The following is a 12,463-nucleotide window of genomic DNA, read 5'->3' as shown; positions in this document are numbered from 1 at the left end:
AGTCACAGCTCTGTCTTCCCTCACTGAGAATTTCACCTAGCCCCAGGGGACTGCCTAGTCCAAGGCTATTCTACAGAAGATTTGGTTTGTTTCTACTATACAATGTTTGGGCCTCAGCTAGGAAGACTTGAATTCTGGGGATGATTCTGTGGCTGGGGTTTGGGGAGATTTGGAGGCATCTACTTTCTTACATCTGGAAGTTGATGCTGGTTGTTGGCTGAGATCTTAGATGTACTGTCAGCTGGAACATCTACACTGTCGCCTCTCCATCTGATCTCTTGAATTCCTCTAGTTGGAACTTCACAGCTTGGTAAATGGGTTTCAAGAGTTACTATCCCAAGAAAATGAGGGCTAAGTACTTGGCATTTTATTATCTAGTTTTAAAAGTCACATACCATCAATTCTGCTTTACTCTAGTGGTCAGGGAAGTCACAAAAATCTATTCTACTTCAAGGGGTAAAGGATATAGACTCCACCAATTGATGGGAGTAATGTCGATGTCACATGTGAAAAGACCAAGGAGGATGTGAGATGTTGTTGTAGCTATCTTTGAGAAATACAATCTGCCATGTCAGGGAAAAGACTAACTATGTCTCTTGTCTGTGCATTCTACCTTTTGAGCATATCTGTGGTGTATTAATTTTCTTAAAATAATATCTTGAACAAGGCAGTTTCTTAAAAAACAAAAACTAAACAGAACATAAAACTATCAAAGTCACCTTGCTGCTTATTGAATGAGGCCCAAATTCCTTAAGTTACCATTAAAAATCCTCCAAAATTTAACATAATCCCTTTTACTCCTTACTTCCTACTACTTTCAGGAATATCCTGTAGCTTATGACTGACCTATATACATAATTTACCATTGCCAGAATGTGTCCTGAGCGTCTTTCACTTCTGTATCTTTGTACATGCCTTTTCCTAATCTCAGAATTCTACTAAAGAGGTGCCTTCAGTATTTGTCTAATGAAGTCCTTCTTATCTTTTAAGGCCTTTCCTTCATGCCCAAACCAGCAGCGATTACTTCTTTCTCTTTCAAGACTACTACAGCATTGGTTAATACCAATCATGAGCATTTCTCACACTGTGCTAAACTGCATGTTATTTTGGGAGGAGGCTGTGCTTTATTGTGATTTGGTTAGATAGTTAATGCTATTGCCAATGTAAAAAGGATGTCCTTTCTCAGCAAAATTCAGAGGAGAGACCATACCTTTCTCCCACCTTATTGCTTCTGTGATCTAGTTATTTATCACAATATAACTATATATAAAAAAGCTAAGTGCTTTGTGTTGTCTTATTTCTTCCAGATTTCAAAATACTCAAAAGATTAGCTCATCTCTTATTGGGTTTCCAGAGTACCCAGAGTGTTAATATGGAGATATACAAACTATTTGATTATGTTGATGAGCCACAGAGTAACTATTATGAAGGAAAGTCAATTGGAATAGGTGACATATTAATTTCCGGGGAATAATTTTTCAAATGTATTATGCACATATATGTATATAAACATTTTTTTTTTCAATTTCACAAAATTTGTTGAAGAAAATAAGTTTAAACAGTTCAGGATTTTTACAGCTTTAATTTTGCTAATATGCTTTGTGACTCTCTAAGAAGAATCTATAGTAAGGCAGCATTATCTAAATTTGTGTAGTGTACCCCTATGAAATTATGGGCCCAGAACTCTCTCCAGGAATTACTTCTTACATATAAAGAAGTGGCCATGTTACACTGTGCCTTTTGTTGTTTTGTCTAAGAGAAGACTTGACTCAGCAGGGCCAGTAAGTATTTGTTCCAGGATTTCTGAGTTTGGAACTGAAAGAGAATGGAGCCAATCTTGCTTGGGTTCCTGGACTGCAGGTAAATTATAACTCTTGGTAGCCTTCCTTCCCACCATGTAGAAGTGAAGGGAGACTGGTTTTTACTAAGAAAGAGAGGAATTAAGCAGGAAGGAGGGAAAGAGAATATGTCCTAAGAGCATTTGAGTCCTTAGATCTTGTTGCTTCTGAGTCCAGTCACATTCCTGACCTTAGATTCCATGTGACATTTCATACTCCTTATAAATATTCTCTACTTTCCCTAATTTAGTTATTTTTCTTTCTCCACTTACAATCAAAAGTACAGTTAACCCTTCAAAAGCAGGGGTTTAAACTGCATGGGTTCACTTATACAGTATAGTACTATAAATGCATTTTCTTTTTCTTATGATTTTCTTAATAACATTTTCCTTTTTCTAGCTTACCTTACTGTGAGAGTGTAGTAAATAATTCATATAATGTACAAAATATGCATTAATTGACTGTTTATGTTATTGGTAAGGCTTCCAGTTAACAGTAGGCTATTTAGTAGTTAAGTTTTCGGGGAGCCAAAAGTTCCATGCAGATTTTGAACTGTGTGGGGGTTGGTGCTTTTAACCCTTGCATTATTCAGGGGTCAACTGTATTCCAATTAAAATGCCATACAGCCCTTTTTTTCCAGAGCATTTTATGGGGTAATGATACATAAAACCCACTTTGGATAAGGTGGCTATCAAATGGTAAAAATTAGAGAAAAGGGGCAGCTTCTCCAAAGCTCCGTCGGTGACAGATTGGACAAAATTCTGGTTCGTCTAAATTCTTAATCTGTAGCACATTATCAGTTTTATATTTATATGTACATGTTTTAAGACATAGTCATAAAATTTCAGAGCTGCAAGGGTCCTTGGAAATATTATTGGACCGTTAAATTTTACATATAAAGAAATGGAGGTCCAGAGAGGGTCGGTGTTTTACCTAAGATCACACAGATAAATAGCAGTGCTCTAAACCACACATTTTCCGTACGTAGTGCTCCAGGGTAGCCCTATTACTAAGGACTCTATGCAAAGACACTTCAGTGAATCTTTCCACATCTTGCTTGTTTGCAAGGAAATGATGTTGTGCAACTTATTTCCCTGAACTTTCTATTTCTTGTTTCCCCCTTCCTGGATCATGGTGATACCTTCAGCAGACACAGAGACGGAAACCACAAGTTGAGATAGAGCTGCCCCAGCAGCAGGGTCCCTGAACAGCCTCACAGAGCAGAACCTTTGCCTGTCCTGGAATTTTACATGAGAGAGAGACCAACTTTTGCTTTGTTTGAGCCACTATACTTCGGCTCTTTGTTACAGCTGTTTATCCTATACCTTAGCTCATATACCTCCAAGAATAAACATGAGGTTATTGTAAGATTGAAACAGGTAAGTAGAGTAAGAAATGAATAACACAATAGCTTATTATTCTAATTTTTACTCAATACCTGGCCTCATTTTATAACTGATACTTCAAAGTCTATCCTTGGTTTCTGAGCTCATCTTTGTGTATTTTCCTCCGTAAATAGTTGTATCCATGCCAATGACTGTAGACCAAGGCTATCCCACTCTAAACCCATCCTAGATATGGGAAACCTTGTTTGAGTCAGAGTCCTAATTTTCAAGAAAGTACATATATGGAGTTATAGAGGTGATACTAGAATCCACATCTCATTATATCTTGCTGTCAGAGAGAAATTAGCTCAGTTTGAAGACTAAACAGTTGTGCTACTTATTTTGTGTTCGTCTTTCCAGTTGTTGTGGTATATTTATGAGATGAATACATGTGTTCATTTAGTACCTTGCCAGAGATCTTGAAATATGGGCAAATCTCACATTGGGAGGTGAGAGAGTGATCTGCCTGCTTAATTCTCCAACAACCACCAAGAAGTTTACAGATTAGGGGCGCCTGGGTGACTCAGTCGTTAAGCGTCTGCCTTTGGCTCAGGGCGTGATCCTGGAGTCCTGGGATCGAGCCCCATATCGGGCTCCTCTGCTGGGAGCCTGCTTCTTCCTCTCCCACTCCACTTGCTTGTGTTCCCTCTCTTGCTGGCTGTTTCTCTCTCTGTCAAATAAATAAATAAAATCTTTTAAAAAAATAAGAAGTATACAGATTAGTGCCGAAGTGAACAGTGATTTTGTATCTGGAGTGGTGCCAAAAAGGTCATGGTTTAAGATGATAAATTCATTTAAGTTCCTGAAGTATCACTAGTTTTCTTTTTACTAATGCCATTTTCAAAATGTGATATTCTGTTCCTTCCAACAAATCAGATTTCAAAAAGGAAAGAATAGTGAAGACAAAAAAAGAGAGCGGAGAGAGACAGTTTATATCCTTAGTGAAGTTAGGTTATATTTTATTTTTGAATTTTATATGGGATCCAAAGTGCCTTTGTACCAACATATAAAGCAATCTGTTCTTTTGTGATTGACTAATTAATATCACACAGTGGTAATGATCAGGAAGACAAAGACACCCTTAGAAATAGGACCTGTTAACCTCAACAGAGGATGCTGGCTTTGCTTGAAAACTCAATGGTTAGAGAATGATTACTGGAGAAATGCCTCTTAGTCTTGAGCCAATGCAGATCTGGATAGGGATATATAAAGACATTATTAATTTGGATGAAAGTTTTGTTTTTGCCAGTATATCTTTTATTTGGCTCCAGATGAGAGGATTGTTCAGAGCTTTTCAAAAGACCTTTAGTATGCTATTTATTAGAGAAACATTCATTTAATCAAATAACACTCACTTTATAGAGGAAGAAATATTCCTCTGCTTTGAGGGCCATAGGTCGTACATTGGAGTATGGCTTTGGTCACTGACAGTGCTGACATGATGGGGATTTTTTTTTTAGTCCTTCCCTTATGAGGATTCTTTTCTGTAACCTCTGGCTGCATTAGAAACTTCACTGCTTAACAGAAACAATTGTTCTTTGTTCTTGTGGCCAAATGAAAGCTCTTGTTTTTCAGTCCAGTTCTGCTGGCAGGTTAGATGCAATCACGGGTGTCATCAAGAGGAGATGAGAATATGCAGAATACAACCACTTGTTGTTTTTGGAGGCAAAATGCCCACTTTTTTGGCAAAGTCAAGGCTAAGCACATGTGAGAGCAAAGAAGGCTAAACTACGGATCTTTCAATATGATGGGTTAATGCTTTGCACAAATTCAAAGTGATGGTTGAAAGCATCAACATTTCTGACCACTTTCCTAAGACAGACACTTATTCAGGCAGACTTAGACATTTTTACATGTCTTAGAAACTCTGAACTCAAATATGATGCGTTAAATACATTCGTAATGCCAACACCTTAGTGCTTATATATTTGTTCAAGAATCTTTCACTTGATGTCTTCAGTTAAAAAAATCCTGCAATAAAATTATTTGGGGAGGAAAAGGGGCTAAAAGTATGTAGAGAAGTCTCATTTGTTGTGGGTTTTAGGATTTGTAACGAGGTTGATATCACATAGGGCTAGGTCTTTCCCTTTCCAGAAACACTTCATTTTTCATCATATTGATTTCCTGCTGTTAAAATAGCTCTCTGGTTCTGTGGTCATTATCCATGAATTATCTCCATTAAAATGCAGTGGTTCCTACTTTCTTGTGGTAGGCAAAGGCTAGGGTATTGGGAAGATTCACCTTTGTGTTTATAATTCCTGATTGTACTTAAGAACAGAAAAATTAACAGAGAAGCTAAAATCTGACTTGGGAAAATATCATCATTACCAAGACATATTGTTAGAAGCTGTATGTCTAGTGTCTTTAAAGATATGTGGGTGGTGCAAATGCAGAGAGAAGACGGGCTGAATCAGTTGATGTTCTAGAATGCAAGCAGTCAAGGGAGCCATTGGAGAGAAGGGAAAGTAATTGGGGGAACCAATGGAAGAGGAGCTTTGAAGGAAAAGAAAATGGCCATCCTCATTAAAGTGCAGTGTTGGAGGTCTAGGAAGAGACTCTTATGAGAACTGAGAGAGAGGAGTCTCAGAGGAATTGTTAGGCATAAGAATACTCTCAAGCAGAAAAATTTAAAAAGCATACATTTAGCCATCTGGAGTTTTTAAAAAAAGGAACATTTAATTCTGTATTTTGAAAAGAAAGATTTTACTTTTAATGAGAAGCCTGCATTTCATCTTAAAGGAGGAACACATCTTCAACTTAATTATTCTCCACAGAAAAAGCCTCTTTCTGTTTGTCTTTGTATGCTTAGTATACACTAAACACACATGTTTCAGTACAGTCTTGTCTGGCATGACAGACATATACATATGAGTAGATGATGTTATGTGTGCTCTCAGGGATTTTTTTTTTTTATATCTTAGGTCATGGTTGTAATAAACAATATTGAGTTGGACCAAACCAAAAATTCTAGTCCTCAAAATGCTTCTCTGAAAGCACTGATTGATGATATCTGCTGTGGAGACAGTATTTCCAAATCTGCTAGTGCTGCTGAGAAAAGTATCATGCTTATTGCTAGGCAAGTAATAGCCTCAGGAATCAGATAATTAGTGCCTATCATGACATTTTAATCTGTTAAATTGGTCCAATGGTACTTGTTTTATAGGATTGTTGTGAGGATTAATTGAAATAATGCATATGAAAGTGCTTTTAGAAGGATTAGATTTCTATGCAAATGAATAGCACAAGTAAAAGTTGTATAAAGGATATTATGATATGTTAAAGTCTGTGGGAGAGCATATATATAGTATTTATGCTAAACTTTAAGTCAAGGACTGGAAAAATATGTTCCAGTCTCTGGCAGATGTTCTTAGATCAAATGATGTTTTGGTGAAAATTTATGTAAAATGTTCAGCTGATGGAGGATTAAACATGAAAGGACAGTATAGTGGTTTTGCTTTTGGTTAAAAAGAACCATTTATTCAAGATTGTGTGTTATTTTAGTCATGTGTTTTAGATCTGGTAATGGATATAAAGGGAGTTTCAGAAAAGGCTACTAAACTATTTACATTTTGAATGTTTATCCTGGATTCTATTAGGATTTCAGACATTTTACAATGAAAATACAAACAGTATATGGTAAACTACAAATAAGAAGTTGAAAAAAATTATACTTAAGAAAAAATTAAATAAAAAATAGAAATCAAAAGAGAAAATAAATGAATATAGCTAGGGCTTATAGAGTTGCTGTGGTTATACCACAATTGTTATGTAGTTTTTTCAACTTATAAAGTAAATGTAATGAATGTTTTTTAATAGAAAATGTGAAAACACAGAAAACTATATAAAATAAAAAATAAAAATCTCCTGTATTTTTTCTAGCCAGAAGTAACTATTAACATTTGATATGTATCATTTCAGCAATTTCGCTCCCTATTAATACAAACCTAATTTTTATATACAGATTTGGGCTTGTATTCCACACATTGCTTTCTTCATACTGCAATATATCTGACCATTTTCCATTCCCTTGAAAATTCTTTGAGAAATGATTTTTTTGGCCTGCATAACCATTACACAGATAACCATAATTTACTCAACCAGTATCCTAGTACTTAAACATATATTTTTTCTCCAAGATTTTGCTATTATAAATGGCCCTCAACATACTTGTGTATAAATCTTCATGTCAAACCTTAATAATTTGCTGTAAAACATTTCTGAAGACAGTAGAAATTTTTACTGGGTCACAGGTCACAACTAATTTTAAGGCCCTGACATCCAGTTGCGTGAATTTGAATATAGGGTCTCCAACTTTATGGCTCTGTGACTTTAAATAACAACATTTTTGTGCTTCATTTTTTTGATCTGAAAATTAAGGACTATCTTAATACCTTCCTTATAGGTTTGCTGTGAGGGTTGCATTTGATTAATTAAGAGTACTAAATACTGTTTGTGGCATTCAATGTATGTTAGCAGTTATTATAATTATTGTATTTCCAAATTGCCCTTTAGAAATGTTGTGTCACTTGTAAACTCTTATCATTGATTTTGTAGCACACATTATAAAAATTCTTTTTTGTTGTTGTTGAAGCATAGTTGACATACAATATTATATTAGTTTCAGGTGTACAACATAGTGATTTGACATTTATATACATTATAAAATCATCACCATGATGTCTAGTTACCATTTGTCATCATACAAAGTTATTACAGTATTATTGGCTATATTCCCTATGCTGTAGTTTACATCCCTGTGACTTACATATTTTATAAGCAGAAGTTTGTATCTCTTAATCCCCTTCACCTATTTGGCCCATTCCTCCCCAGCCTTCTGGTAACCACTAATTGTCTGTATTTATGAATTTGCTTCTGTTTTGTTTTTCTGTTCATTTGTTTTGTTTTTTAAGATTCCTTATATAAGTGAAATCACACAGTATTCATATATTTGTCTGATTTATTTCAGTTAGCACAGTGCCCTCTAGGTCCATCCATGTTGTCATGAATGACAAAGATTTCGTTCTTTTGTATGGCTGAATAATACTCTGCTCTGCTCTGTGTGTGTGTGTGTGTGTGTGTCTAACATCTTTTTTTATTAAGTTTTAAATTTTAATTCTAATACAGTTAATATACAGTGTTATATTAGTTTCAGATGTACAATATAATGATTTAACAATTCTGTACTTCACCCAGTGCTAATCACAAGTGTACTCCTTAATCCTCATCACTTATTTCATCCATCCCCCACTCACCTCCTCTCTGGTAACCATCAGTTTGTTTTCTATAGTTAGGGGTTTGTTTTTTGGTTTCTCTCTCTCTCTCTCTCTCTCCTTTTCTTTTTTCCCCCTTGTGTGTTTTTTTTTCCTTAAATTTCACATATGGGTGAAATTATATGGTATGCATCTTTCTCTTACTGGCTTATTTCACTTAGCATTATACTGTCTGGCTCCATCCGCATCATTGCAAATGGCAAGATTTCATTCTTTTTTATGGCTGAATAATGTTTCATTGTATAATACCACATCTTTATTCATCTATCAGTGGACACTTAGGTTGCTTCCATATCTTGGCTATTATAAATAATGCTTCAGTGAACATAAGGGTGCCAGTATCTTTTCAAATTAATGTCTTTGTTTTCTTCAGATAAATAACCAGTGGAGTTGCTGGCTCACATGGTAGTTCTATTTTTGATTTTTAAAGGAATCTTCATACTGTTTTCTATAGAGACTGTACCAATTTACATTTGTACCAAAGTGCACAAGAGTTACCTTTTCTCCGCATCCTTGCCAACATTTGTCATTTCTTATTTGTTTTTATTTTTTGATATTAGTCATTCTGACAGGTATGAGATGATAGCTCATATGGTTTTAATTTGCATTTCCCTGATGATTAGTGATGTTGAGCATCTTTTCATGTGTCTGTTGGCCATCTGTATGTCTTCTTTGGAAGAATCTCTATTCAGGCCTTCTTGCCCATTTTTTAATTGTATTGTTCTTTTCCTTGGTGTTGAGTTGTAGAAGTTCTTTATATATGTTGGATATTAACTCCTTATTGGATATATCATTTGTAAATATCTTCTCTCATTCAGTAGATTGCTGTTTTGTTTTATTGACAGTTTCCTTTGCTGTGTAAAAGCTTTTTAGTTTGGGGTAGGTTTAGTTTGTTTATTTTGCTTTTGTTGACCTTGCCTAAGAAAATTATAAATTTTTAGTACAGTATTTAAAGATTCTTAATATAGTCAATATGCTAATCTTTTGTCATATATGGTATACATTTTGTTTTTCATCTGCATTTTAACTTTTTTATATATTTATGAGTCAAGTCTTTCTTTATAGTCATAAATGAATGCTTGTCTACAAATACTTCAGAATCCAAGACACACACAATGCAATTGACATTTCTTTGTGAAAATTAAGGACCTGAGACAAGGTTCAGCATATATTTATTTGTCCATGAGGTGGAGAAATCCACTCCATCATGACCTGTGAGCATGGTGAGGGTATTTCTTAAGAAATATTGTGAATGGGTTTCAGAATTTTAATCAACGTTTGCTTAAATCTCCAAAGTTCTACCTCCTAAATTAAGGCTAAGGTGATTGTGATCTGGAAATTTTTTAAAGAATTTGTAAACAGTTTCCCACCTTCACTAAAAATAAAAATCTCTGTTTATCATTATAAAAGATCAGTTTTCTTTCGATGTCATTTGTGATTTATGACAATTACACTATATTGACAGAATTTTGGAGTATATCCTATTTTCTGTGGTATAAGCCAAATATCTAAATTATACAAAAGTTATTTAGAAATATGTGCTTTTCCAAATTGTGTCTGATTTTTCAGAATTTGTGACCTGCTCTGACTCTGGCACTGGTGTTAAATAACAGGTTTTGTATGAACATCAGTAACCAAAAATTTTTATCTCATGCAGAATATACCACAAATGATCCAAGGCTGAGGAGAAATCAATGAAGCTTTCAAATCTCTTAAATAATTTTGAACCAACTGTGACACCAGATGACAATAAGTGTAATACACTTAAGAGAAGAGTAGCTGTGCTTGAAGTCTTCTGCTTGTAAAACTTTGGTCTCTAAACCCTGATATACTCTGAAAGTGTTAGGAAGAAACTTGTGTAAAATTTACATGTGGTACTCAATAAACAGATTGATAACTATGGGACAATGAGGATTGTCACACAGATATGTCTTTATCTGAACTCAGATTGCATTTGTGATTATTTCCAATCTGTTTAGGATTTAATTATTGTCTACTTTTTTTTTTTTTTAAGATTTTATTTATTTATTTGACAGAGAGAGAGACAGCCAGCAAGAGAGGAAACACAAGCAGGGGGAGTGGGAGAGGAAGAAGCAGGCTCCCAGCCTAGGAGCCTGATGTGGGGCTTGATCCCAGATCGCCAGGATCACGCCCTGAGCCAAAGGCAGACGCTCAATGACTGAGTCACCCAGGCGCCCCTAATTATTGTCTGCTTTTTGACTTCCATATGCTAGTTTCCGTCCAACTAGAGTGGAAGCTTCCAGAGAACACTTACCACATCTTAGACTTCTTTTGTGTCCCTGACATTTTTAATAGCCTAGGACACCTATTAAGTGGTTAATAAACCTATCAACTAGTTAATAAACCTATCAACTAACTAAAATTCTTTTGCAGATGTTTGCTATCATTTTCTTTTTTTAAGTTGAAATATCATTTGTTTCAGTGGGAAAAAAAAAGTGATCCACTTTATGTGTCTACCTGCCACAAGCCTCTGGGCCAAAAAGACTCAAGAGCAGTGACACTTTCACCAAGGTCATTCCCACATGCAACACCCACTGGAAGCAGGAGGTGGGGAGACAGCACAACCCCACCACAGTTTCTTCATACAATGAGGCCTGCTGGGAGAACATAAATGGGAAACTACAGAAGTACTGAAGAACAAGAAGAACAAGAAAACAGGCAGAAGGGAGGAAAGGAAGAAGTGGTCTGAATTTAGCAAGGTCAGTTAAGGTCCAAAGTTTCAGAGGGACTGAACTTACAGAGCGAAGAACATCCCAGAGACAGGATACCATGAAGGGTTATTCTCATGCACAACCGCAGCTCCAAATTTCAGCCCACAAAATTCCCACTTTGAAACTCTGTGTTGTCACGGCCCCTGATGGCCTCCACTGCATCCTCTGCCTGCTCCTTGAAAGGCATAATCTTTCATAATGTCACATTTGATGACTGGACCATATGCCTCAAAATTGGCCCAAAGCTATTTGTTGATATAGGTGGGACTAATGTTGCCCACATGCAACTCTGTGGAGGTTTTATTCTCGTTCTTGTTGGCTTTCACATTGATGTTCACCCTGTGCAGCTTGTAGGGTGCAGGTTGCGTATGGATCCTCAGCTGTTGTCTTGTCCTCTATGTGCCCAAAGCCATAGTTCTTTTTTATTTTTTTTAAGACTTATTTATGTATTTGAGAGAGCGGGAGAGAGAGAGAGAGCAGGAGTGGGAAGGGCAGAGGGAGAGGGAGAGAGAATTCCAAGCAGACTCCAGCATGCAGCGAAAGTGGGTCTCCATCCCAGGACCTTGAGATTGTGACCTGAGCGGAAACCAAAAGTCAAGGGCTTAACTGACTGAGCCACCCAGGCACCCCCCAAAGTGGTAGTTCTTAATGATATCATATTCTAGCACCTTCCCATACTGCTCAAAGAGTGAGCAGATCTGGTCTGTGGCCTCCTTGGGCAGGTTTCCAATCAACAGCTTCATCTTCTGGACCCGGCCCACAGGGAACTCAGCAGGGGCTCTTCCTTGCGGTGTAGACGTCTCTGACAAAACGCTAAAATGGCAGCAGCTCAGCAGTGACTCTGGATAGAAGTAGCTATCATTTTAGATGGGTGAGTAATCAGGTAACCCTGAATTTAGATTACACAGTGACATCATTATCAATGCAAGAAGCAATGCCTAAAGCTGGACCAGTTAGGCCATTGCTCTGTACTGACATTGGGCCCATCATAGGGGAGAAATTAGATACTTTCTTACTGATGTTTGGACTTGTCTGTACTTTAGTCTTCTGTTGGAAAGAATGAGAAGAGCAGTTTTTTGGAATTGTTGAAAACCTAGAATTAAAAAAAAAAAAAAAGAAAACCTAGAATTTTAGCCTTAATAAGCCTTATAGTCTGTTGTCTTGGAATTTACTCATTTCTCTTTATAAATAAACACCTTCTATCATTTTATTATTACTAAATTTTTAATACTTTAAGA

General features: G+C 36.2%; 1 pseudogene; it reads right to left on the bottom strand.

Annotated features, from left to right (window-relative positions):
* Window positions 1-11,322: 11,322 nt before the first annotated feature.
* LOC123793108 (RNA-binding protein 4-like) lies at window positions 11,323-11,968 on the bottom strand (annotated as a pseudogene).
* Between the last annotated feature and the right edge of the window lie 495 nt (window positions 11,969-12,463).

This window comes from Ursus americanus, chromosome 13 (assembly GCF_024610735.1).
Source record: "Ursus americanus isolate L20-20 chromosome 13, mUrsAme1.1.p, whole genome shotgun sequence".
Classification (NCBI taxonomy): domain Eukaryota; kingdom Metazoa; phylum Chordata; class Mammalia; order Carnivora; family Ursidae; genus Ursus; species Ursus americanus.
This window is presented reverse-complemented; position numbering and strand designations above follow the sequence as displayed.